Raw genomic sequence first — 25,235 nt, 5'->3', positions numbered from 1 at the left:
GGAAAAATATCAATGTGAACAAACCTAACCTGTCCATTATCAAACATTTTTACCAAATATGTGTGAGGACCACATATCTTCACCATTCTTCCTGGTAACCACTTTAACCAGTTATGGAGATGGTTCTTCACTCTCACCTTCTGGTTTAATTTCACACTTCTCTCTTTTACTCTACTTCTATCATGATTCTCTTTCTGTCTTAATTGAGTCTCTTCTACAGACTGTGCCAAATTTGGTTTTAACGAGAATCTGGTTCGTGGCTGTTGTTTGAGAAACAACTCTGCTGATGTTCTACCAGTAGTTGTATGAGGAGTATTTCGGTATGTGATCGAAAAATTAGCCAATTTGTGATCCAATGACAAACGTTGTTTCTTTGGATTTGGATCTAACATTTGTTTTATGAGGGCACGTTTTACAATTTGTACAGTGCGCTCTGCTGCACCATTCAAAGCAGGATGGTATGGTGGAACCTTGGTATGTTTCACACCATTTTTGCTCGTGAATTGTGCAAATTCTTCTGAACGAAATTATGGTCCCTTATCCGAAACAATCCCTTCGGGGAGGCCAAATGAAGAAAATAAACTTCTCAAAATGTCCAATGTTTTACTTGTTGTTATTTTCCACATTGGAAACACCTCAACCCACTTCGAATGGCTATCAATCACAATGGACAATTGTTGTCCTTCTAACTCAGCAAAATCAATATATATCCTTTGCCACACCCTGGGAGGCCATTTCCATGGCTGTAATGGTACTGGTGGTGGTTGATTGCCTACCGATTGACATGTCATACACTGACTCACGATGTACTCTATATCTTTATCAAGACCTGGCCACCATAAATAACTGTCTTCAAAACTCTTGGTCAAGCACATTCCCAGGTGCTGGTCATGGAGGTCTCCTAATAATTTGGACCCGAATTTATTTGTTATAACCACTCTTGCACCCCACATGATACAATCTTTATCGACTGATCATTCATTCCTTCGAATGAAGAATGGATGAATATCTTTATTTGTTACCTGGTTTGGCCATCCATTTGCAATATAATCATACACCTTTGACATCACTGGGTCACGTTTGGTTGCTCTACCAATCTCTTCAGCTGTGACTGGCAGTTCATCAATTTATCTGGTGTAACTTGTGATGGGGAATGCAATCTAGACATTGCATCAGCATTACTGTGATCAGCTCATCGTCTGTATTCAATATCATATGTATATGCTGACAATATCAAAGCCCATCTCGGGCTGCAGCTAATGTTGGAACTGGGGACTTTGGATGGAGGATTGTTGTTGGCAGCTTATGGTCCGTAACGATGGTAAACTTACGACCATACAAGTATTTGTGGAACTTCTTGACCCCAAAAATTAATGCCAAAGCTTCCCTTTCAATTTGCGCACAATTACTCTCACTGGCACTGAGAGTGCGTGAAGCAAAAGCAATTAGTCTCTCCTCCCCACTACGTGATACATGAGAGATTATTGCCCCAACTCAATACGGAGAGAACATAAGAACATAAGAATTAGGAACAGGAGTAGGCCATCTAGCCCCTCGAGCCTGCTCCGCCATTCAACAAGATCATGGCTGATCTGGCCGTGGACTCAGCTCCACTTATCCGCCCGCTCCCCGTAACCCTTAATTCCCTTATTGGTTAAAAATCTATCTATCTGTGATTTGAATACATTCAATGAGCTAGCCTCAACTGCTTCCTTGGGCAGAGAATTCCACAGATTCACAACCCTCTGGGAGAAGAAATTCCTTCTCAACTCGGTTTTAAATTGGCTCCCCTGTATTTTGAGGCTGTGCCCCCTAGTTCTAGTCTCCCCGACCAGTGGAAACAACCTCTCTGCCTCTATCTTGTCTATCCCTTTCATGATTTTAAATGTTTCTATAAGATCACCCCTCATCCTTCTGAACTCCAACGAGTAAAGACCCAGTCTACTCAATCTATCATCATAAGGTAACCCCCTCATCTCCGGAATCAGCCTAGTGAATCGTCTCTGTACCCCCTCCAAAGCCAGTATATCCTTCCTTAAGTAAGGTGACCAAAACTGCACGCAGTACTCCAGGTGCGGCCTCACCAATACCCTTTACAGTTGTAGCAGGACCTCCCTGCTTTTGTACTCCATCCCTCTCGCAATGAAGGCCAACATTCCATTCGCCTTCCTGATTACCTGCTGCACCTGCAAACTAACTTTTTGGGTTTCATGCACAAGGACCCCCAGGTCCCTCTGCACCGCAGCATGTTGTAATTTCTCCCCATTCAAATAATATTCCCTTTTACTGTTTCCCCCCCCCCCCCCCAAGGTGGATGACCTCACATTTTCCGACATTGTATTCCATCTGCCAAACCTTAGCCCATTCACTTAACCTATCTAAATCCCTTTGCAGCCTCTCTGTGTCCTCTACACAACCCGTTTTCCCACTAATCTGTGTGTCATCTGCAAATTTTGTTACACTACACTCCGTCCCCTCTTCCAGGTCATCTATGTATATTGTAAACAGTTGTGGTCCCAGCACCGATCCCTGTGGCACACCACTAACCACCGATTTCCAACCCGAAAAGGCATCACATGCTAGCTTAATCTCCTTAGATATGTCATAGTGAACTAACATGGTGCTCTCTACCAACTTGCTTTTACACTCCTTGAATGCTGTATCGCATTCTTTTGACCACTTCCAATGGATCTGTTTTTTCAAAAGTTCATTCAGTAGATGTAATACTGTAGCCAAATTTGTATGGAACTTTTCATAATAGTTCAAAAGACCCAAGAATGAACGAAGTTCAGTGACATTCCTGGAAGTGGGTGCATTTCTAATTGCATCCAATTTTTCCATGGTTGGATGTAAACCATCTTTGTCTACTCTGTACCCTAAGTACTCCACTGAGTTTTTAAATAACTCACACTTACAAGCAGACACTCATACTCTGTGCTTCTCTAGCCATTTGAGGACTTCATTCAATATGTTATTATGAATTTGCCTATGTGGTGTTGAAATTAGTATGTCATCCAAATAACATACTACCCCTTCAATACCTTGCAAAATCTGGTTCATCATCCCTTGGAATATGGCAGGGGCGGAAGACACTCCAAACGGTAGCCTATTAAATTGATATAGGCCTAGATGAGTATTTATAGTCAAACATGACTTGCACTCCTCATCTAGTTCAAGTTGTAAGTAGGCATTCGTAAGATCTAGTTTTGAGAAGATCTGACCACCTGTCAGTGTTGTGAACAAATCTTCTATATTCAGCAATGTATTGGGGACATTACCCTCTAGAACCTGGTTTATGGTTACTTTATAATCACCACACAATCTTGCCTTACCATCGGACTTAGGTACAAAACAATGGGTGTAGCCCAACTACATCGATCTATCTTACAAATAATGTTCAGTCTCTAGTCTTTTGAGTTCTTGCTCAACTTTCTCCTTGAGTGCATATGGTATGGAACGTGGCTTGTCGTAAACCGATCTAGCGTCCTTCTGTACCCTGACACTCGCCTTGAATCGGACTGCCCGTTTTGCAGAACACCTTCGGCTACTTCTCGATAGCCTCATCCGTTGATGAAAATCTTGCTTCCACTCAGAAAATCTTACTCCAATCCAGCTTCAGTGAGCTCAACCAATTTCTTCAAAGTAAGGCAGACTTGTCTCCTTTCACTACTATTCGAGGCAATTTCTGAAATTGATCTTTATATTTCACCGGTACAGTGATACAACCTACCACAGGAATTTTCTCTCCCGAGTAGCCTCGCAGCTCTATCTTGGATTTCTCCAGTTGGAAATCACGCAATTTGTCGAGGTACAGCGACTTCGGTACTGCACTCACGGATGCACCAGTGTCAATTTCCATTGGTATCTTGAATCCCGCAACATCGATGTGGATTTTGATGCTCTCCGAATCGCTGTCCGTTAACCTCGTGCTCCTGATGACGTGTAAATCTAACATCTCTTCGTCCTGTTGTTGTTCTTCCATGCTATGTAGTCTCTTGGGATTTCTACTCATAGCTTTGAACGCTGGACTCATAGCTTTAAAAGCTGGATTACTCTTCAGTCGTCATGCCTTCGCAAGATGCCCAGCCTTTCTGCAGAAGAAACACTCTGCCTTCACATATGGACAACTTTTAGCAATGTGTTGTCCCAGGCACCTATAGCACGACTTTGATGCTCTGTTAGAATTTCCAGTTTCTGAGACTTTGGGCCCCCACCGTCTTTTACTTTGAACCTGCAGGTGATTTACCTCGGTTGACTGATGACCGCAATTATTATTTAATTCTCGGGAATATTGTTCGGCCATGCCCATCGACCTCACTGTCTGACAAGCAATCTCAAAAGTCAAGTCATCCATCGTCAATAACTTCCTTCTGATCGCAACATTTTTCACCCCATAAACAAAACAATCCCGTAATGCTCGGTTTTGAAAGTTTCCAAAATTACAGTGCATCGATAGCTTTTTTAATGCTACGATGTAATCACTGATACTTTCATCAGTCTTTTGATTCCAAATCCCAAAAATGATAGCTTTCAGCAATTTCTAACGGTTTGGCGTTATAGTGCTGCTCCAGCTTCGTTAAAATCTCTAAGCATTGTGCCCTTTGGCTTGTCAGGCACAAGCAGATTTACACGGGTCTCCTACAATGTCGGACCTGCCTCCGATAAGAAGATCGCTTTCTTACGTTCCAACACAGCCCAGAACTGGACTGCATAGTCTGGAACTTTGTTTATGTTATTTGCAGTGAAATACATTTCTAGCTGATCCACATACGCTTTAAAATGTTCCCGGTCGTGTCTATATTCCCCCAAATGTCTAATTACACCTGCCATTTTAATCTCTAGCTGTTCACATCGTGTGCTGTATTTTACCTGGGATTTTTGTAGCTTTTTCCAAAGACAGAAACTTCCAAAGTCTCTGTGTCGGCTGGCTGAATTCTTCCCCAACAAAATTTAAGCTTTAAATCATCTGAAAAAATCCCATCTCGCAGCCAAATGTGATATATTCAGAGCACAAGCACACACAGCTTCCTACATGGCAGGCAGCTCTCTCGGAAGCCTTCGGAAATCTGCCTGGTTCTGTTTATTATTAACTGTGCAAGTGCAGTACACAATACGATCACGTCCATAGTGTGGAGCTACAAACATTACAAGCTTACAGACATTACAGTGATGTTGATTGAGGGATAAATATTGGCCAGGACAAAGTGCCTGTATTGTTATGTACTTAGGACAAGAAAAGTCCATCAGGTCAATATATACTCACCCCATTTCTTGCTGAACTCAACACATCCCTTCCTCTGTTCCGAGTCGACACCCCCACCTACCCTTCATTATGCTATAATGTTCAAAATGCTAAACATACTTACAATTTTTTTTTTCTCGGTTTCCCGCGGCAACTGGTAATTATTCTGCCATTCACATTCTATCTAGACTCATCTTTTGTTTCCTAACTTGTGCCATTACCATCTCAATTCAGCCCATTGTCTCTCAAATCTCTCCTGCCTTCCAACCTATCACAGACCTTCCCTTTTGTTCTTTCCTCCCCTGCCCCCTTCAGAGCCCCATGCATCTCCTTAAGAATCTGTTACATTTCAAACTTTTGCCAATTCTGACGAAGGGTCATCGACCTGAAACATTAACTCTCTTTCTCTCCACAGATGCTGCCTGACCCACTCAGAGATTTCCAGCATTTTCTGTTATTATACTTGCAATATGCTCAGCTTATGATTCAAATATAAATTCACCACCTCTGATCTATATAGACTTGAAAAGTAGTTAGCTAATCTCAGGTAGGGCAGTGATAATGCAACAAAGTCCCTACATTAGGGAGTGGGAAACAGGCCATGATTCTTACTCATGATCACTATGGACAACTCTGCTGGAAGTGTATGTGTCATGGCGGATGAAGCCATAGATCAGCTCAAGCTGCGATATCCTCCATAGTTCAACGCCACCACTCAAGATACTAAAGGACAACTGAGCCCCAGTTAAAGACTTCAGAAGAGAAAGGGTGGGAGAAATCAGAAAAGGCAGGAGAGTAAACCATTAAAAATAAACAGCATGGGGTTTTCTCTTATTTATGCCATTAATATCAGTCGAACCGGTGCAAAAGAGTGGGGAATTTAATACGCAATTGAGTTACACCCCAAAAACACTTGTGCTCAAGTTGCCGTAATCTTTTACACCGGTTCGAGATTCAATTTGCTGGAATCAGGCTGGCCTCATTTCCACATCGACCTTGCGAGCTTCTCCCGATTGTGCTGGTTCAGGAAGGTCTTCAAATTGTGCTAATGTTCTTAGGTACACAGGTACTAGTAGGCGCATTTCAGAATCAGAATGATTACAGCGCAGAAGGAGGCCATTTGGCTCATCGAGCCTGTGCTGGCTCTCTGCAAGAGCACTTCAGCTAGTCACACTCGCCCATCTTTTCCTTGTAGCCCTGCAAATTTTTTCTCTTCAGGTACTTAACCAATTTCTTTTTGAAAGCCACGGAGTCTGCCTCCAAAAAAAATTCATATCAAAAAGTTTTCAATTTACTAAGAAACTGATTAGTGTACACCAATAAAGTAGTAAATGGTACAGGTTAGAGTTTTTTCAAGTTATTTTTAGTGGATTTTAAATCCGTTTACTCATAGGTGGAAGACTGGAAACTTATTAAAAACGCTTATTTTTTGTAATAAACCCATTTTTTTGTGTTTTAATAAAAGTGGACCAGGTTAACACTCTTCAATACATAGAGTACTTCTTAAATAGAAAAGAACCAAATTAAATAATTTCACGCTATGCAAATGCATTGGTTTATAGAAGATTTTAAGTTTGTGATTATGCAAATGATTTTTAGCAGAAACTTGAACCTGTGCAATTTAGAGTGCATTATGGGCACAATTTCCCGATTGTGTCCAAAGCAGAAACTCTACCCCTTAATAAAAACAGAAAATGCTGGAAATACTTAGCAGGTCAGGCAGCATCTGAGAAACAGAGTTAATGTTTCAGGTCGATGACCCTTCATCAGAACTCTAACCCTTGCTGTTTGAGTCAGAACTGTGAATGTAGGAATTAGCAACGGCTAAAATGGTGGGAAGCGCAGCACCAGATACAAGATAACAGATTGAAAGTACATTATAAAACTAGCAATTTGAACGGTTAAAATAATGCAAAATTGTAAGACTGAAGCCAAGTGGTTTATCTACGTCATTTCAACCCTGTCACAAATTATGTACAGCAGATCTTCAACAAAATATCTATCACTTTTGGAGGGTGGGGTGCTCTAATACATCTATAAATGACAGATAACTGTTCTTAGCATGTAATTTTGAGATGGACCGAAAATATTATATTAACTCAAAAGGCAACACAACACTCCATCCATGCTGGGCTGGATCCCTCATTACTCATGGATTGCTCTGAAAACTGAAAAAAACACATTTGCAGTAGAAACCCAACATGGAGTTTCAAGATGCTTTATAACAAAAACTGACTGGAATTCTGATATTACTGTTTACATAGTAATATAGTAGTACTGATTTCCAACTTTTACATAACATAAGAAATAAGAGCAGGAGTAGGCCATATGGCCTCTCGAGCCTGCTCCGCCATTCAATACAATCATGGCCGATCCAATCATGGCCTTAGGTCCACTTGCCTGCCCTCTCCCTATAATCTCCCTTATTCCCTTAAATCGGTTAAGAAACTATCTATTTCTGTCTTAAATTTATTCAATGACCCAGTTTCCACAGCTCTCTGAGGCAGCAATTCCACAGATTTACAACTCTGAGAAGAAATTCCTCTTCATTTCAGTTTTAAATGGGTGGCCCCTTATTCTAAGATTATGCTCTCTAGTTCTAGTCTCCCCATCAGTGGAAACATCCTCTCTGCATCCACCTTGTCAAGCCCCCTCATAATCTATATGTTTTGACAAAATCACCTCTCATTCTTCTGAATTCCAATGAGTAGAGGCCCAACCTTTTTTCCTAAGTCAACCCGCTCATCTCCGGAATCTACCTAGTGCACCTTCTCTGAACTGCCTCCAAAGCAAGTATATCCTTTCTTAAATATGAAAAACAAAAAACTGTATGCAGTATTCTAGGTGTTTTGGAACATATCTTGGAAGTTCATTTGATCCCAAATAGTAATGTAATATAGTAATAGCAACAATCAAAAAAGGTGGCAGTCATCGACATTATAGCCACGTCTGGAGCTTGAAAGTGGGGCATCTGTAGGTCACCTTACTAAACGAGTTCAAGATACAAATCAGTCAATAGCATTAACAATGTTCAACTAAACTAGTTTTTATTTTCCCTTTTGGATGCTTCCAATTAGATTTATAGATGAATAATGGCCAAGTGAAGCGCCATTAAATATTGGGCTAGTTATGTTTTTGTTCCCCTCAAATGCTTTTGATGCAAGACTGAATAATGTGCTAGCACAGGGAGTGCCAGATTATTCAATTACACTGTAAAACCACAGAAGTTACTTTATGAAACATTCTTGATATAGTTTTGTATTTTTTGGTTTTGCTATAATTCCTCACTACACTAGACATGTGTAATAGTAAATATTTAATCTTTCCCCCTTGCTCCCTCAAGTCAGCCATAGCTCAGTGGTAGCATTCTCGCCTCCGAATCGTGGGGTTAAGTCCCACTCCAGTGACTTGAGTACATAATCCACTGCAGTACTGAGGGAGTGCTGCACTGTCAGAGGTGCCGTCTTTCGGATGAGAGGTGAAACCGAGGCCCCATCTGCTCTCTCAGATGGATGTAATAGATGCCATGGCACTATTTCAAAGAGGAGTTGGGGAGTTATCCCCGGTGTCCTAGCTAATAGTCATTCCTTAACACAATCACCAAAACAAATTATCTGGTCATTATCACATTGCTGTTTGTGGGACCTGGCTGTGTGTAAAACCCACGTTTCCTACCTACATTACAGTAGTAAGTACACTTCAGAAGTACTTAATTGGCTGTAAAGTGCTTTGGGATGTCCTACGGTTGTGAAAGTCGCTATATAAATGCAAGTCTCTCTTCCTTTCTCCCTAACTCCTTCAATTCAGCAGTACTCATCTGCTCCTTCCCCTCATTCTATACACGGCAAACAATCTGCATGGCCTACAGTATGTGAATGTTAATAAATTTCATCCCTTCCCCATGCATGCAATCATATTGCCCATCATGTGTTACAGGTTGACACTTTTGAAATTTTGAATTATGCCTTGATCCACAGACAGGTAGATGATCTTTCTCTTCTGCCTTGCCTGTGTCCCTGTTGAAGTACCAGATCCACTCCGACAAAGGCTGTGGTGTTATCCAAACCATTTTGTTGCTTTTGTGCACAACCGCCTGGTAGCGTGCATATATTCTCCCCAGCCCATGAACACGTCTCCTCTTTGAACCCAAGTATTTGGCAAGAGTTTATAAAACAGTCCAAACGTGTGTGTGTCAAAAATATCCTCCGCAAGGCAATCACCCAACAATGGTGGCATTTCAGATGTGACAGACTTGGACTCAACATTTAACATTCAACACTTTATCACGTCAGTCTGAAATTGTGAAGCCAACCAAAATGGCCTTCGAAATAGTCAGCAAACCACTGTGTTTTCCACTAGAAAAACACTTACGGGGTAGTGCTTATTTTGCATTTGTGCAATCTATTTTACCAGTACTACTTCCAGTATGGAAATTAATTTCTGCATGTGCGTGCTTGAAGTCAACATAGACTTTGTTCTGGCACAGTTTTGCCTCATCATGCTGCCATGTCAACAGCGCATTCGGCAGCACACCATACCTCGAGAAATTTACATTTTCTGTGGAAACTGTTGCGGACCAAGCCCGTGGCAGTTAGTTGTGTTTAAATTTTCATCCACTTGTTTTTGCTTTGCTATGCCTTACAAGCTCACAGGGGCTCAAACCAGTTCACAGAGCACCCTGAAACAATCCAAATCAGACTGGCTGTAAAGTCACAGCAATATGGCCCCAAGTTTCCACATGATTTGCTCCTGATTTTTAGGAGCAACTGGTGTAGAACGGAGTATCTTAGAAATCGGAATTCTCCACATTTAGTTTGCTCCAGTTCTAGTCAGGTAGAACAGTTTCACTTTGGAACAGAATTTTTTTTCAAAAGTAGGCGTGTCCGGCCACTTATGCCTGATTTCAAAGTTTCGTGAGTGAAAACTTACTCCAAACTAACTTAGAATGGAGTAAGTGAAAATTTTTGTACGCTCGAAAAAACCTTGTCTACACTTTAGAAAATCAGCCTAGGTTACAAATTAGGCGTAGGGAATGATGGGGGGGGGGGGGGTGGGGGGGGGGAAGGGAAGTCATTAAATTCTACAATCAATCCTTAGTTATACTTATACAAATAAATCCAACCTGAATAAAAATTTATAAGCAAAGAAAAGATTAAATAAACCATGTTCCTACCTGTGTGAAAGTGCTTCAGGCAGGCCTTTCATGTTGGAGACAGACAGCGGTGTGGCGTCAGTGTCTCAACGGCAGCGGCAGCAAGCTTTGAGCTGAGCTGCAGTGCTTGAGGCAGGCCTTCATTCTCTTCGTGGCTGGCCGCGAAGAAGCAGCACCGGACGGACCCGAGGCCATTCGGCCATGAGATATCAGCGGCGTCAGTGGCTGGCCGGCAGCCGAAGAATCAGCGGACCGATGTGAGGCCATTCGGCCATGAGATAGCATCGGCGTCAGTGGCTGGCCGGCAGCCGAAGAATCAACGCAGGACACACGCAGCTCATTAAGGTTCTTGAGGCCATTCGGCCACGCTTTAGGAACGGCGTCAGTGGCTGGCCAGCAGCCAAAGATACAGCAGCAGCCTTCTAGCTGTGAGGGGGACTGAGGCCACTTGGATAGGGAGAGGCAGCCACATCGACAGTTTTATATTTAAATTTGCAGAATGGGTGCTGCATTGTCAACACCACGTATTATTGCAAAGTTGAATTGGCACTCTTATTTCTCCAAACACACAGTCCTTAATTTACATGCACCAATGCAGCACCGGTTCTGCAAGTTTAGCAGTGAAAAGCTGAACTCACTGATTTCAGCAGGTGATTTATTCAGCAGTGCTGCTAAAAGCACTCCCTCACACACAGAAATATCAAAAAAAATTAAATTACAAGCCTTTGCAGGGGTCCAAGAAACAAATCTTCACTTTTTCTGCAGTATTTTTAAAAATGGCTGAGTGCCAATGTTTGTGTAAGACTGCGCGTGCGCGCACGCTCCAACGTGCACGCGCAGGGTTGCCAGCACCACGAAGGCTAATTTAAATTGTACCCGTCTCCTGTTGCTTAGAAAATCGGCGCGAGTGTTAGGCTCCGCCCCCTGCTGCGAAGAGTGTGCCGCGCCAAGCAGACATCGAGCTCCTTGAGTATCGGATTTTTTTTTTTAGGCGCAGTTTTCGGCGCGAAAAACAGGCGCCCAGCTCGGAGGTGCGCCGTTTTCACTGTGGCACGAAACTTGGGGCCATAGGTACTACTTTTAGCAGCAAGGTTTGTAATAGAACACCAAGAAATTGAGGGTCTTGAGAAATATAATGGCTGAAAAATGAAGCAATGCACTGCTAGGATGCACCAAGAACATCATGTTGAATACATAACAATTCATTTGGTCTTTTTAGGATAGGTTAAGTGGAGCTACAAAATACATTAATACATCTAGATTTTGCATCCAAGCCATACGAGTGTTAAAATTCAATATAATTTGGTGTTTAGGGAATGGGACCATACCAGAACTGCAATACATCGAAGTTTTATATATTGAGAAAGCAAAAAAAAAGAGAAAGACTTGCAATTGCATATCTGGTAGTATCCAAGATAGCAACTTTCTCAACCACCGGAAGTCCCGAAGCGCTTTATAGTCATTGAAGTACTTTTTAAAATGTAGTCACTGTTGTAAAGTAGGAAACGCGGCAGCTAATTTGCACATAGCAAGCTCCCACAAACAGCAATGTGACAATGACTAGATAATCTGTTGAGACTCTAGTCTATGAACCTCTTCCAAACTAAATCTCAAATTTAAAAGCTAGTAGTCTAGACAGAAAGTACAAATAAAGTACCGAAACATCTCACCCAAAAGACGAAAAACATAACATTTTACTAATAAAATATCTAACATTGTAATAATACCAAAGTACACGACTGTATCCATTGAACACCTTCACATCAGGTTTTTAAACATTGTAGCAGTGAAGTAACAGTCATAAGATTGTAACACTTTAAAAAAAATAAAAAATGGATCTTCCCAAGAAACATTCATAGCAGCACTTCAAAAAGGTGTGATTATTTGTACTATAAGGCACTGCAGGATCTTCATCAAGATTAAACTTGTGATGAGTGTTCCACACCTGCGAGTAAAAAAAGGTAATAATCCACCCTTTTATCTGCACTGCTAGACAAACATAAAAGGTAAATGTAATGGATTGGCAAAAGTTGACCATCTGTGCATTCCAATGACAATCAGGTATGTGAAACATCACCGCAATACCACAGCCTTGGGTTGCACTGATGTCACAGAAATGTTTAACTCAAAACGCCCCACCAATTATAGTACTTCAAAATGTTCTATCAAATTATGCTGCAATTGTGTTTTTAAAAACTTTCAGCAGAGTACATACTATGAAGTTCTGGTACTGTTGAAATTATTTTAATTTCAGTGATAACTATCATTACTATCCCACAAAAAAGTCACACAAGAAGAAAAGTAATGGCTAAATTTAAATCATTCCAAATTTGTAAGTATGCCCGGGATTTAAGATTTATATATATATTTTTTTTTACATAAGAACATAAGAAATAGGAGCAGAAGTAGGTCATTTGACCCCTCGAGCCTGCTCCGCCATTCAATAAGATTATGGCTGATCTGCTTATGGATTCAGCGCCACTTCCCTGCCCGCTCCCCATAACCCTTTATTCCTTTATCACTCAAAAATCTGAATATATTTAAGGCGGAGATAGACAATGGCCCAGCCTCCACAGCTCTCTGGGGCAAAAAATTCCATATATTTACAACCCTCAGAAGAAATTCCTTCTCATCTCAGTTTTAAAGTTTTAGTGAGTTCAATCCATCATCTGAACATCACAGATGTTTTTACAGTTTTGTAACATGTTATGTTCATTTTTCTTTCATGTTCAATAATAACAGCCTGGATAGATTGCTAATCAACAATTCATGTAAAATGAGCAATCAGCACTAAAATATAGATGCAAAGGCAATGCAGAGATGCTTGTCGGCCAAAAGGCAGCTGAGCATCAGATATACACAACTCATCTTGATGGTCATTCTTATCTACATCCATGCCATTTCCCCTTGCTGCAACCCATGAAATATGGCCAATGCTACCCTACAGCACTCAATTACAGCTTGAAATAGAGAGATGAAGGAAATAAAGGAATATAATCAGTGGCAAGAAAACATTGGTAATCTTAAATTGGCTGATCTGTAACAACAGGTTTTATATAGCACGTTTAATGCAGAAAAATGTCCACAGGTGCTTCAGAGGTGCAAGGAAAAAATGGTCACTGAGAAGAAGAAGTAGGTATTGGGAGAGGTGACCAAAAGCTTGGTCAATGAGGTTGGTTTAAAGGAAGGCCTCAAAGGAAGAGGGGGACATTGAAGCCTCTCTGTCTCTCAAGGAGAAAATACCAGAGTGTGGGACCATGTCAGCTGAAAGCAGAGCCGCCAATGGTTGGGTCAAATGGAGGGAAGCATAGAAGACCAGAGTCAGATAAGTGAAGAGTTTGGAGTTCATACTACCGGAGGAGTTTTTAAAAAGTGCGTTCACGAGATGTGGGCCTCGCTGGTAAGGTCAGCATTTATTGCCCATCCCTACTTGCCCTCGAGAAGGTGGTCTTGAACCACTGCAGTCCGTGTGGTGATACTTCTTTGTAGTGATTTGGTATAACTCAGAGGGCTGTTAAGGGTCAACCACACTGCTGTGGGTCTGGAGTCACATATAGGCCAGATCGGGTAAAGACGGCAGATTTCCTTCCCTAAAGGACATGAGTGAACCAGATGGGTTTTTACGACAAGTTTCATGGTCACCATTATTGATACTTGCATTTTATTTCAGATTTCTTTAATTCACCAGCTGAGGGATAGAAATGGTGAGGTCATACAGGGATTTAAACACAAGGATGAGAAATTAAAATTTCAGGCATGGGAAAATGGGGCCGGGTGTGGGGGGTGGGCAGGGGACAGGAGCCAGTTTAAATCAGGGTCGCTGTATTGGAGAGCTCATTCTGTGTTTCCAGGGCCAGCAAAACATTGTTAATTTTGCATTTATTTGAATTACTTTTCCTCCTTTAAGAAAAATTCATTCATGGGATGTGAGCGTCGCTGGCACGGCCATTATTTATTGCCCATCCCCAATAGCCCTAGAGAAGGTGGTGGTGAGCCGCTTTCGTGAATCGCTGCAGTCCATGAGGTGAAGGTACTCCCACAGTGCTGTTAGGGAGGGAGTTCCAGGATTTTGACCCAGCGACGATGAAGGAACGGCCGATATATTTCCAAGTCAGGATGGTGTGTGATTGGAGGGGAACTTGGAGGTGGTGCTGTTCCCATGCGCTTGCTGCCCTTGTTCTTCTCGGTGGTAGAAATCACAGGTTTGGGAGGTGCTGTCGAAGAAGCCTTGCGAGTTGCTGCAGTGCCTCTTGTAGATGGTACACACTGCATCCCCCACCCCCTCCCCACATTAAAAATACAGTTTGGGCCATTTTGTATTTTACCATTTTAGGTTTCTTGCTGCATGATTTATGGTAAAACCAGCAGATTCTGGGTTTTGTTTTTATGATCACTCTTATTAAAAGTGTGTTTTGGTTTAATTTCCTTCCCTCTTACAACTTTTTAAAATTGTTTTTAAGTTGCTCCCCAGTATGGATTCTTTTCTCTCCACCAGCCTACACTGACCCACGATGCTGACATCAGATCTATCCAGTAACAACCTGAATTAAAAGAATTCTTGCAGCACAATAAATCTTTTAATATACTGCATTTTTCAGAAAAACAATTGCAACCTTGTTTTGGGATGGAAATTATTCCAGAAATTTGATAATCAAAAAACCATTATACAGTTTTGAAATGTAGAACAGTTCTAGTTTGTGAGAAACTAAGCGTGGTCCCAAGACACAGAAACTGGAATTTTTGGCTTTTATTGGAGAAATTCTATTGCAGTCAAAAGTTAGCCAATCAGCGTTCTCATTTTTGTGAAAACCAAGCAATTCTAAACATGATTTGGCAGGGGGGGGGGGGGGGAGGTTAATGGGTGGAGTTTTGAATTTTGGAAGAAAGTAAAGTTTAAAGAGCAAAGATGACTATTGTTGTTTTGGGGGTTGATTATACACAATGAGTTGGCGATTTTTGTTCAAGTTCGTACAGTCAACTTGTGTACAGACAAGTAGGCAACCTCCAAATAGAACATTTTGGTGAATAGTGGCCATACCCTAATTTGAGTCACATTATAAACAGAGTCAATGATAAAGATGATCATGATCAAGCAGTCTAAGCCGTTGGATTTAGGCTCTATTCTCTACATAAGAATGGGTTCGGATCCCACCTTAAGAGTATTTATTTATCCACTTGTATGGAAGAGCAAAACTAGAGGCCATCAATACGAGATAATATAGATGCACTCAAGGGGAAGCTGGACAAGCATATGAAGGAGAAGTAAATAGAGTGTTATGTGGATAAGAGTTAGATGAGGAAGGATGGGAGGAGGCTAGAGTGGAGTATAAACACCGACATGGAGTGGTTGGACTGAACGACCTCCTTCTGTGCTGTACTATTCTATTGATTCTATGAAAGGAATTACGCTAAATGGTAAGATTCTTAACAGAACAGAAGAACCAAGGAATCTAGGGGTGCAGATACATAGATCTTTAAAGGTTGGAATGCAGGTAAAAAGGCTACAAAGAAAGGCAAATGTAATTCAGAATTTTATATCCAGGGGCACTCAATATAAAAGTAGGAAAGTAATAGTGAATTTGTACAAAGATTCACAGCCACAGTTGGAGTACCGCATGCAGTTCTGGGAGCCAAGGGAAAGGCATACTATAGATACATTAGAATGATCCTGACAAAAGAGTGGTTATTGTAATGAAGAACCACTTGAAAATTGGGGCTTTTCCAACTGGAAAGTTAAAAGGGACCCAACTGCAATTTTCAAAATTATGAAACATTGAGTGGAAGGTTGTTTTTGCTGGTTGGGGAATTAGAAGAGGGCATAATCTGAGGATAATCACAAGAATGAGAGAAGTTAAAATTACACGCCCCCCGCCCCAAAACGAAGGTAGTTAGAACTTGAAATGCTTCATCACATAAGGCAGAGACTGTCATTGAAAATGAAATTGTATAGGTATGTGAAAATGAAAATTGTAAAAGCATACAGGGAAATAGGATTACAGTGATAGCTCTTCATTGAATCATAGGATGGTTACAGCACAGGGGGCTGCCATTCGACCCGTCGAGCCAGTGCTAGCTCTCTGCAAGAACACCTCAGCTAATCCCCCGCTCATTCCCCATAGCCCTGCAAATGTTTTTCCTTCAGGTACTAATCTAATCCCCTTTTGAAAGCCATGATTGAATCTGTCTCCACCACACTCTCCGGCAGTGTGGTCCAGATTCTAACCACTCGCTGCGTAATAATGTTTTTCCTCATGTCACCTTTGCCAATCATCTTAAATCTGTGTCCTCTGGTTCTCAACCCTTCGAACAGTTTCTATCTACTCTGTCCAGACACCTCATGATTTTAAATACCTCAAACAAATTTCTTCTCAACTTTCTCTTCTCTAAGGAGAACAACCCCAGCTTCTCTATTCTATCCAGGTAACCAAAGTCCCTCATCCCTGGAACCATTCTTATAAACCTTTTCTGCACCTTCTTGAAGGCCTTCACATCATTCCTAAAGTGCAGTGCCCAGAATTGGACATAATACTTCAGTTGAGGGACAACCAGTGTTTGTACTCTATGCCTCTATCTATGAAGCCCAGGATCCCATATGCTTTTTTAAACGCTTTCTCAACCTGCCCTGCCACCTTTAACAATTTGTGCATATATACCCCCAGGTCTCTCTCTTCCTGCATCCCTGGAGCTATACAGGAATACAGGCACAATCTGAATAGCCTCCTTCTCTGCTCTATTTATATAATTCTACACCGTAAGCATGCTTTAAAAATAACTTTGCTTACATTTAGTTTAAAAATGTAGGGCACTTCCATTCCAACTGGGGCACCTGGCCTGTTTAAAATAGCTAGCCTGTTTTTGTAGTATTTTATCATAAACAGTAGAGAAATAGATGTGTTTCTAGAGTCCAGGGAATTACATAGTTGCACAGCATCATTAATAAAGGAAACTGCTGAATAGACTGCTTCTCGATGTGATGATTTGAAAATAGTCACAAAACCATCACCACAATGCAAACAGCAAGATTCTTCTGGCTGTTCCTCCTCTTCAATTTTAAGTGCAACTGTTCTATAAAACCTAGTTTGGTTGTCTGTAGTAAAAGACTTGCAATGATATAGCGCCGTTCAAGACCACCGGACATTTCACAGCGCTTTAGTCAATGAAGTACTTTTGGAGTGTAGTCACTGTTGTAATGTAGTACTTAAATAAGCAGAATTATTTCTTTGGGATATTTTCTCATTATATTCATTTGAACTGTGGAAAAACAATGCAACTACAGATTTTGTACTTCCAAACTTAGGCTATGTCTTTAAGCTACACAACTCTAGGGTGAAGAACTGGTAGGTACAGGTCTGTCAATTCTAGTGGTAGTGTGGGAATAACTTTGAGGTGAACCAAAAACATCACACATTAAAGTCTACAGGGTCAATTGTGATTTTACTTGTAGTGTATGGATACCAATACTCTATGCCTGGTGAGAACATTGCTATTATACAGATAAGTAGGTGATTTTGTGCATTTTCCAGAACCAAGGCACAATATTGATGAAGGCTCCTTTCACACAGGATGCTGGTTAAACATTAGCTTTATCCAAGTTAATGGCAAATGCATGCTTTAAAACCAGGAAGTTGTCAAGTCTATAGCCTCAGGAATTCCTCACTTGGATTGTGCACCTGGTTATCCATGCAAAATAATTTTATATAGTCCCATATACGTAGGAAAATATTCCAAGGCGCTTCATATAAGCGTAATCTGATATAAATTGACACTGAGCCAAAAGGAGATTTTGTTAGGAGGGATGACTAAAAACTTGATCAGACACTTTTCTGCCTATCTTTAGAAGGATCAACATAATTCCTTATTCTGCTAAACATTTCCTTGCCCATCTTCTTCACCAAAACAATTATGTAATATATTTACATCTCACTTAAATTTGACTGGAAGATGCATGAACTTAGAATGCGGTAACTGGCCTCCTTGCAGTAAACCATTTTTACACTTTCTCCCACTCCTGCAGGTATTGATTTCTTACCAGGGTATGGTTGTACATCACCAGATATCACACTCAAAGTGGCCATTATTCAAGCATAGGCCTTGACTACAGATATTAGCAAGCTATCCAACTATGGAAGACATCGCAGCTAAACTCATCATGCACACCCAGCAGGATTGTCTGTATGACCATCAGGCGCGAGAACCATGGCCAATTCTCCCTGCCTGAACCCAGATGCACTACAGCCATTTGTACACCCACTGCTGCCTCAACTGAGATCAGCTAACTCAGCGAAGACTAAGGATTAAACCAAGGATCTTCCCAGTCTCAGATAATTACCATCTCAGAGCAATCAGAGAAGCCTCCAAAAAATAAAATTGGTTTACCTCATATTGTCTGAGATTTATAGGAGGCCAGATTAGTTTTGCTGAAATTCATTACTAATGCCTAAAGAAGTATCAGGATACAAGGCAACAATAGATTTTGAAATACTGGATGACACAGTGCTTTCTAATTTAGTAACAACATTTTTTTAAATTCACTGGAGAATCAGTAACATTAATTCAGTTTCAATAAAACTGAAAACATTTACAACATTTATGTACGCACGAAATTATGCCTTTTGACGTCCCAATAGAATCAGAAGCAGTTCCCCTTTTTCGACGTATGGGAAACAATAAGAGCTTCCTTCATTGAGAAAATGTCATCCCCAGAGATGTGGCATTGGCCAAGACATCATTTCTGTCCAGGATGTATCTACTGAGCATTTTTTCCCCCCTTACTTCTGTTGATTTATAAACTATAAAAATGAACATTCAAGAATCTTTCTATTTAGAAATCATAGAATGGTTACAGATCAAGGAGGCCATTCGGCCCATTGATCCTGTGCTGGTTCTCTGCAAGAGTACTTCAGTTCGTCCCACTCACCCCCACCCCTTCCTTTCCCAGTAGCCCTGCAATGTTTTTTCCTTCAGGTACTTATCTAATTGCCTTTTGAAAGCATTTGTCTCATTTAAAAAAAAGCTCAACGTGGCTTGAAAACAGAAAAGCCACCATAGCCATTTCAAAACAAGGGCGGTACACACAGGCTACAGTCATGAAATAGCATCAATATGGCTTTAGTTACTCAAAATCGAGAACAAACAGATTTTTTAAAAACTAGAGAAATGACACCACGTACGACGAGTGCCTTAACATTTCACATGTCGCTTTTGTTGGGGATGTTATATGGATTGGGGGGGGGGGAAGAGAAAGTAATCATAAAAACAATACAGACCAAATACAACAAATGCTAGGCATTTTATTCTCTAAGAAACTATTCTAACCTGGGCAACATTTTACACAAAAAAAAACAAGAAAAATTAAAACTCTCATCTCCCCCACCCCTTTAAAAAAACACAAATATAGGTCGAAAAATCTCAACAAAAATATGACCAGTGTGCCAAAAACACAGAAGACACTGAAGCCAAAGAAAATCTAAATTTAGGGCGGTTGCCATTTTAAAATAGATTACCTCATTTTAGATGTCCTGATATTTCCGTTTTTTTTAAAAAAGTATTTATATATTTTAAAAACCGTTTATACTTCAAATTCAGCCAATACCTCAGAGGTGCAAAGCACGATAGCATTTCAAAGACACGTCGCAACGCTTTTACAATTAAAAAAAACACACCTTCGTCTTCTCGGTTTTAAAAAGTTTCCCCTCCCTTCATAAACACAAGGGCCTCGATTTTAATATTGTTTCCAACTCCCCAACGCAACCCAAAAAAAGTCATTAAAATTGTGTTTTTTCCCCTCCCTCTCAATTGGAATTTCAGACCTAGTGGAGTCTGAAGCAAATCAATTCGACCTGAGGAATTAACAAACCACAACAACAACAAAAGTTTTCACGTTAAGCAAGAAACTTCTCCCTCCCCAATTGCTGAAAAGCAACACTGACTTGGAGAAAAACACCCACATCCAACTTTTGCACTGAAGGGAAGGAGATGATAGGGGTTAATTAATCTGGTTTTAAAAATCTCTTGGGTTTATATATATATTTTTTTTTATATATATTATTCTATCAATGTTAAGGGGGTCCAGCAGCCTTCAAGATGCTTCTTTGGGTTGGGTCAACCCCACATAAAATAAAAACTCCTCCAGACACAAGATGGCGGCCGCCAGCAACAGATGATTAAAGAGAGAGAAAATGGGCCAAAAAAACATTCAAAAATCCATACATAAAACACCGAGAGCAATACGCACAATATATCATCGGTAAGAGTCCAACATCTATATAAAAACAATGAAAAAATGTTTTTTTCCCCCTCTTGAAATCCTGTCAAGATTTTAAATTGAGGACACAAAAAATGTCCTGTCAGAACCTGTTTCTTGTTAAAAAAAAGAACCCCCCGCCCCAAACAAAAACAGGGGGAAGGAGGATATCGAGATAAAAAGAAAGGGTTTTAGACCTTTTTTATTTATTTAAAAACATTTTAAGAATCTCCTGAATGATAGGTAGGTTGATGGAAGGTGACTTACCAACAGGATTTTTATTTGTGTGTGGTAGTTTTTTTTTCGCTCTCTCCGGTGCCGCTTCCTTTTTTTCTCTTCCCTTCTCTCTCTGGGTTCCAGTCAGACACAGCGCGCTCCCGATCAACGTGGCCACGCCTGAGGGGGTGGCAGTCACAAATTCAAAACAATGCAAGCAGCCCCTTCTCTCCAAAGGCAACCTTCTTTTTACTTAGCAGGCTGCTAATGGATCATGTGAAGAAACTGCACAGAGAGCGAGAGAGAGAGAATTTAGCAATAGGGTGGAGTAGGTGTGATTTTTTAAAATAATTTTAGGCTGACACCCCACTGAGGGAGCTATTTCGAAGAAGTGGGTAGTTATCCCCCATGTCCTGGCAAATACTTATCCTTCAATCAACATCATTTAAAAAAAAAACAGATTATCTGGTCATTATCACATTGGTGTTTTAAGGGAGCTTGCTGTGCGCAAATTGGCTGCTGCGTTTCCTACATTACAACAGTGACTATACTTCAAAAAGTACTTCATTGGCTGTAAAGCCCTTTGAGACGTCCGGTGGTCATGAAAGGCGCTATATAAATGCAAGTCTTTCTTTTTTTTTCTTATTGCTTTGGTATTGCACATGTTTTACAGAAAATTCCTCTGCCTATTTTAATGACTGGGTTGAAATAAATCACAAAAGTAATTTTACGCCGACGCATTCATCACCAATATGCTACTAGAGGCAATTAGCTCTCTCAGTTGGTAAATGTATTCTGTAGTGTAGAACTGAGTCATACGCACCAGGAAGGTTCCAGCTTCAATCCTCATTCTGTTCCATTCATCAAAACATAATTAAATTCAACTCAGTGAGTGCCCCCAGGACTATTTCAGATACATCAATGGAATGACACTGGGCCAACCCAATGCCACCAAACTACAATACATACTCGAAGTGCCAACCCCCCTAACCCCAAGAGGATAATGTCACTAATATGAGTGGTCTATCTAAATTAAAATTGTATGAGTTAAATTAAAATTAGATCTTCCTGTTTGATGACTCAACCAATATCTTGTGATTCCCACCGATTGCAGAAGACTTCAAGCGACCCGGTGGACACTGCGAGATCTCTTTCCAAGGTCACCCGGGCGTGCACAAGGTCTCAGAGAAGTGACAAGCAGTCGGAGTAACCCTCCCACCGGTGATTTTAGCTGGAAACAGATTCATCAGGAGATCCCTGCTTGCCCCTCTGTGCACCAGATGATCAAAGATGAGGAGTGTGAGGCTGAAATTAAGCCAATTATTGAGGAGCAGCCCCTCAAGGTAATGGAAGAGGAGTTGCAACCTCTGTCACTGCATATATATATATATATATATGTGTGTGTGTGTGTGTGTGTGTGTGGAAGCTGGTCTCACCCTGGCCGAAAAAGGTACATGCGGCCTGGGTATCTGTAAAATAGGCCGGATAGATATTGGAGGTCAACGAGCTGTGCAACACTCCACCCAGGTCCTCAGTGGTGACAGGGAGGATCCTTCAATTGGGGATGCTCACCTCCATTCACCAGGAAGATGTTACGTTAGGCATGTCCAGATGGAAGACGTAGACAAGGAAGTAGAGAGTGTGCAGCAGGAACTTGTACAGAAAATTCTACTGTGCAGAATGGATTGGCACGTAGGGAATTTCCGAGAGAAGGCTCAAGTTGTGAGACAAACATTCCCGCCAAACTCACTTAAAAGTGCACTTATCAACTCAAAACTGTCCAACCTTTGGCCCTCTTTTAACAATGACATTTCTACAGCCACCGATCTGCTCAACCACACCCTCACCACCACCTTTGATGCCCTAGTTCCTATTAAAAAGATTACTCTCTCCCATGCTGGCCATTTCTCCTGGTACAGCCCTCATCTTTGCTCCCTCAAGTCAAAAGTGCGCAGACTTGAACGGATCTGGCAGACAAATGGTTTAATCATTCATCGGCAGATCTGGCTCGAACACACAAAACATTATCGGTTCCTACTCTTGTATACAAAAACTGCTCACTATTCCAGGATCATTCTGGAATGCAAAAATAACTCTCGGCTACTATTCTCTACTGCTAACCGTCTCCTTAAACCCCTCTCCCGTCTCCACCACACACGCCTCCAACAACAAGTGTGAGGAGCTCATGGACTTCTTTGTCTCAAAGATTGAGACTATCCGATCAGCTGCCTCTGCGAGTTCCCTTCCTTCACCTAACCCACAGGGCCAAACTTCATCTGAGGCTCCCACCTGCCCTCGTCCTAAACTTTCACCTTTCTCGAGTTTCTCTTTGATCTCCCCTTTTGATCTCTCCAAACTCATCTTGTCCATGAGACCCAGTTCCTGCTCCCTTGACCCTATTCCCACTAAACTGCTGACCACCCAACTTCCTTTTTTGGCTCCCATGTTAGCCGACATTGTTAACGGTTCTCTCTCCTCAGGTACTGTTCCCCTCTCCTTCAAATCACCCCTCTCCTCAAAAACACAACCCTTGACCCCCACTTTGCTTGCCAGCTATCGCCCCATCTCCAACCACTCTTTCCTGTCCAAAGTACTTGAACGTGTTGTCGCCTCCCAAATCCGTGACCATCTTTCCATGAATTCAATGTTTGAATCCCTTCAATCTGGTTTTCGCCCCTGCCACAGTACCGAAACAGCTCTCATCAAAGTCACAAATGACATCCTTTGTGAGTGTGACAAAGGTAAACTATCCCTCCTCGTCCTTCTGGACCTGTCTGCAGCCTTTGACACAGTTACCACTCCATCCTCCTCCCATGCTTCTCAACCATAGAAACATAGAAATTTACAGTGCAGAAGGAGGCCATTTCGGCCCATCATGTCCACGTCAACCATCATCCAGCTAGGTGGGAATGCACTTGCGTGGTTCCATTCTTATCCATCTAATCGTAGCCAGAAAATCTCCTGCAATGGTGTCTCTTCCAATCGTTACCTCTGGCACCTCAAGGATCAGTCCTTGGCCCCCCTTTTATTTCTCATCTATATGCTGCCCCTTGGAGATATCATTCGAAAACACGGAGTCAGTTTCCACATGTACACTGACGACACCCAGCTCTTCCTCTCCACCACTTCTCTCAACCCATGCTTGGTATCTAAATTGTCAGACTGCTTGTCCGACATCCAGTACTGGATGAGCAGAAAGGTTCTCTAATTAAATATTGGGAAGACTGAAGCCATTATCTTTGGTCCCCGCCACAAACTGCATTCCCTAACCACTGACTCTATCTCTCTCCCAAGTTTCAGTCTGAGGTGAACAAGACTGTTTGCAACCTAGGTGGCATATTTGGAAATTAGTTTCCAGCCACATATCCGCAGCATAACTAAAATTGCTTTTTCCATCTCCGTAACATTGCCCGTCTCCGCCCCTGTCTCAGCTCTTCTGCTGGTGAAACCCTCATTCATGCCTTTGTTACTTCTAGACTTGACTACTCCAACTCACTCCTGGCTGGCCTCCCACATTCTACACTACGTAAACTTGAGGTCATCCAAAACTCAGCAGCCTGTGTCCTAACTCGCACCAAGTCACGATCACCCATCACCCCTGTGCTTTCTGACCTACATTAGCTTCAGGTTAAACAAGGCCTCAATTTCAAAATTCTCATCCTTGTTTCCAAATCATTCCATGGCCTTGCCTCTTCCTATCTCTGTAATCTTTTTCAGCCTTACAACCCCACTAGATGTCCGCGCTCTTCAAATTCTGCCCTCTTGAACATCCTTCATTATAACTGCTCAACCATCGGTGGCCGTGTCTTCAGCTGTTTGGACCCTAAGCTCTGGAACTCCCTCCCTAAACCTTTCTGCCTCTCTACCTCTCTTTCCTCCTTTAAGATGCTCCTTAAAACCTACCACTTTAGCCAAGCATTTATTCATCTGTTCTAATTTCTTCTTTTGTGGCTCGGTGTCAAATTTATCTGTTTGTCTTGTCATCATCATCATCATAGGCAGTCCCTTGAAATGAGGATGAGTTCACAGATGTTTCAATGAAGGACCTAATATTCCAGGTCCTGAACTACATCCTGAAGGGTGGAAGATGCCTGTGCGTGAATTGTTTTAACGTGTGGTGACCGTTGCATACTAGCCACCACACGGGCTTGACAGAGCTAGGTCTTGGTCCAGTGGCAAGGGTTATCCAAGATGACTGGAGACCTGCTCTGCTGCATGGATCTAGTGCGCACACATATCACAGTGTGGGCTGGCCTGTACTGCCCCTGGGTGCCTGGCCCCGAACTCACATCTCTCCTGGGCCCCGATCACATCCTTCCACAGTCTCTCGCCGCTACTTCGCCCCGATTTCGCCGCTCCTGCTGTGACTGCCCACATTCCAA

At 41.7% G+C, this 25,235-nt stretch overlaps 1 protein-coding gene across 1 annotated transcript in view; it reads right to left on the bottom strand.

Annotated features, from left to right (window-relative positions):
- Positions 1 to 21,063, bottom strand: part of LOC139277293 (transforming protein RhoA-like) — a 63,025-nt gene extending 41,962 nt beyond the window's left edge. Inside the window, exon 1 of the mRNA XM_070895569.1 lies at positions 20,905 to 21,063. The gene's annotated coding sequence lies outside the window, so the exon portion shown is untranslated. The remainder of the gene's footprint in view (positions 1 to 20,904) is intronic.
- Positions 21,064 to 25,235: the final 4,172 nt, after the last annotated feature.

Source organism: Pristiophorus japonicus, chromosome 12 (genome assembly GCF_044704955.1).
Source record: "Pristiophorus japonicus isolate sPriJap1 chromosome 12, sPriJap1.hap1, whole genome shotgun sequence".
NCBI lineage: Eukaryota > Metazoa > Chordata > Chondrichthyes > Pristiophoridae > Pristiophorus > Pristiophorus japonicus.
Note: the sequence above shows the minus strand (reverse complement) of the source record. Positions and strands in the feature narration are given on the sequence as shown.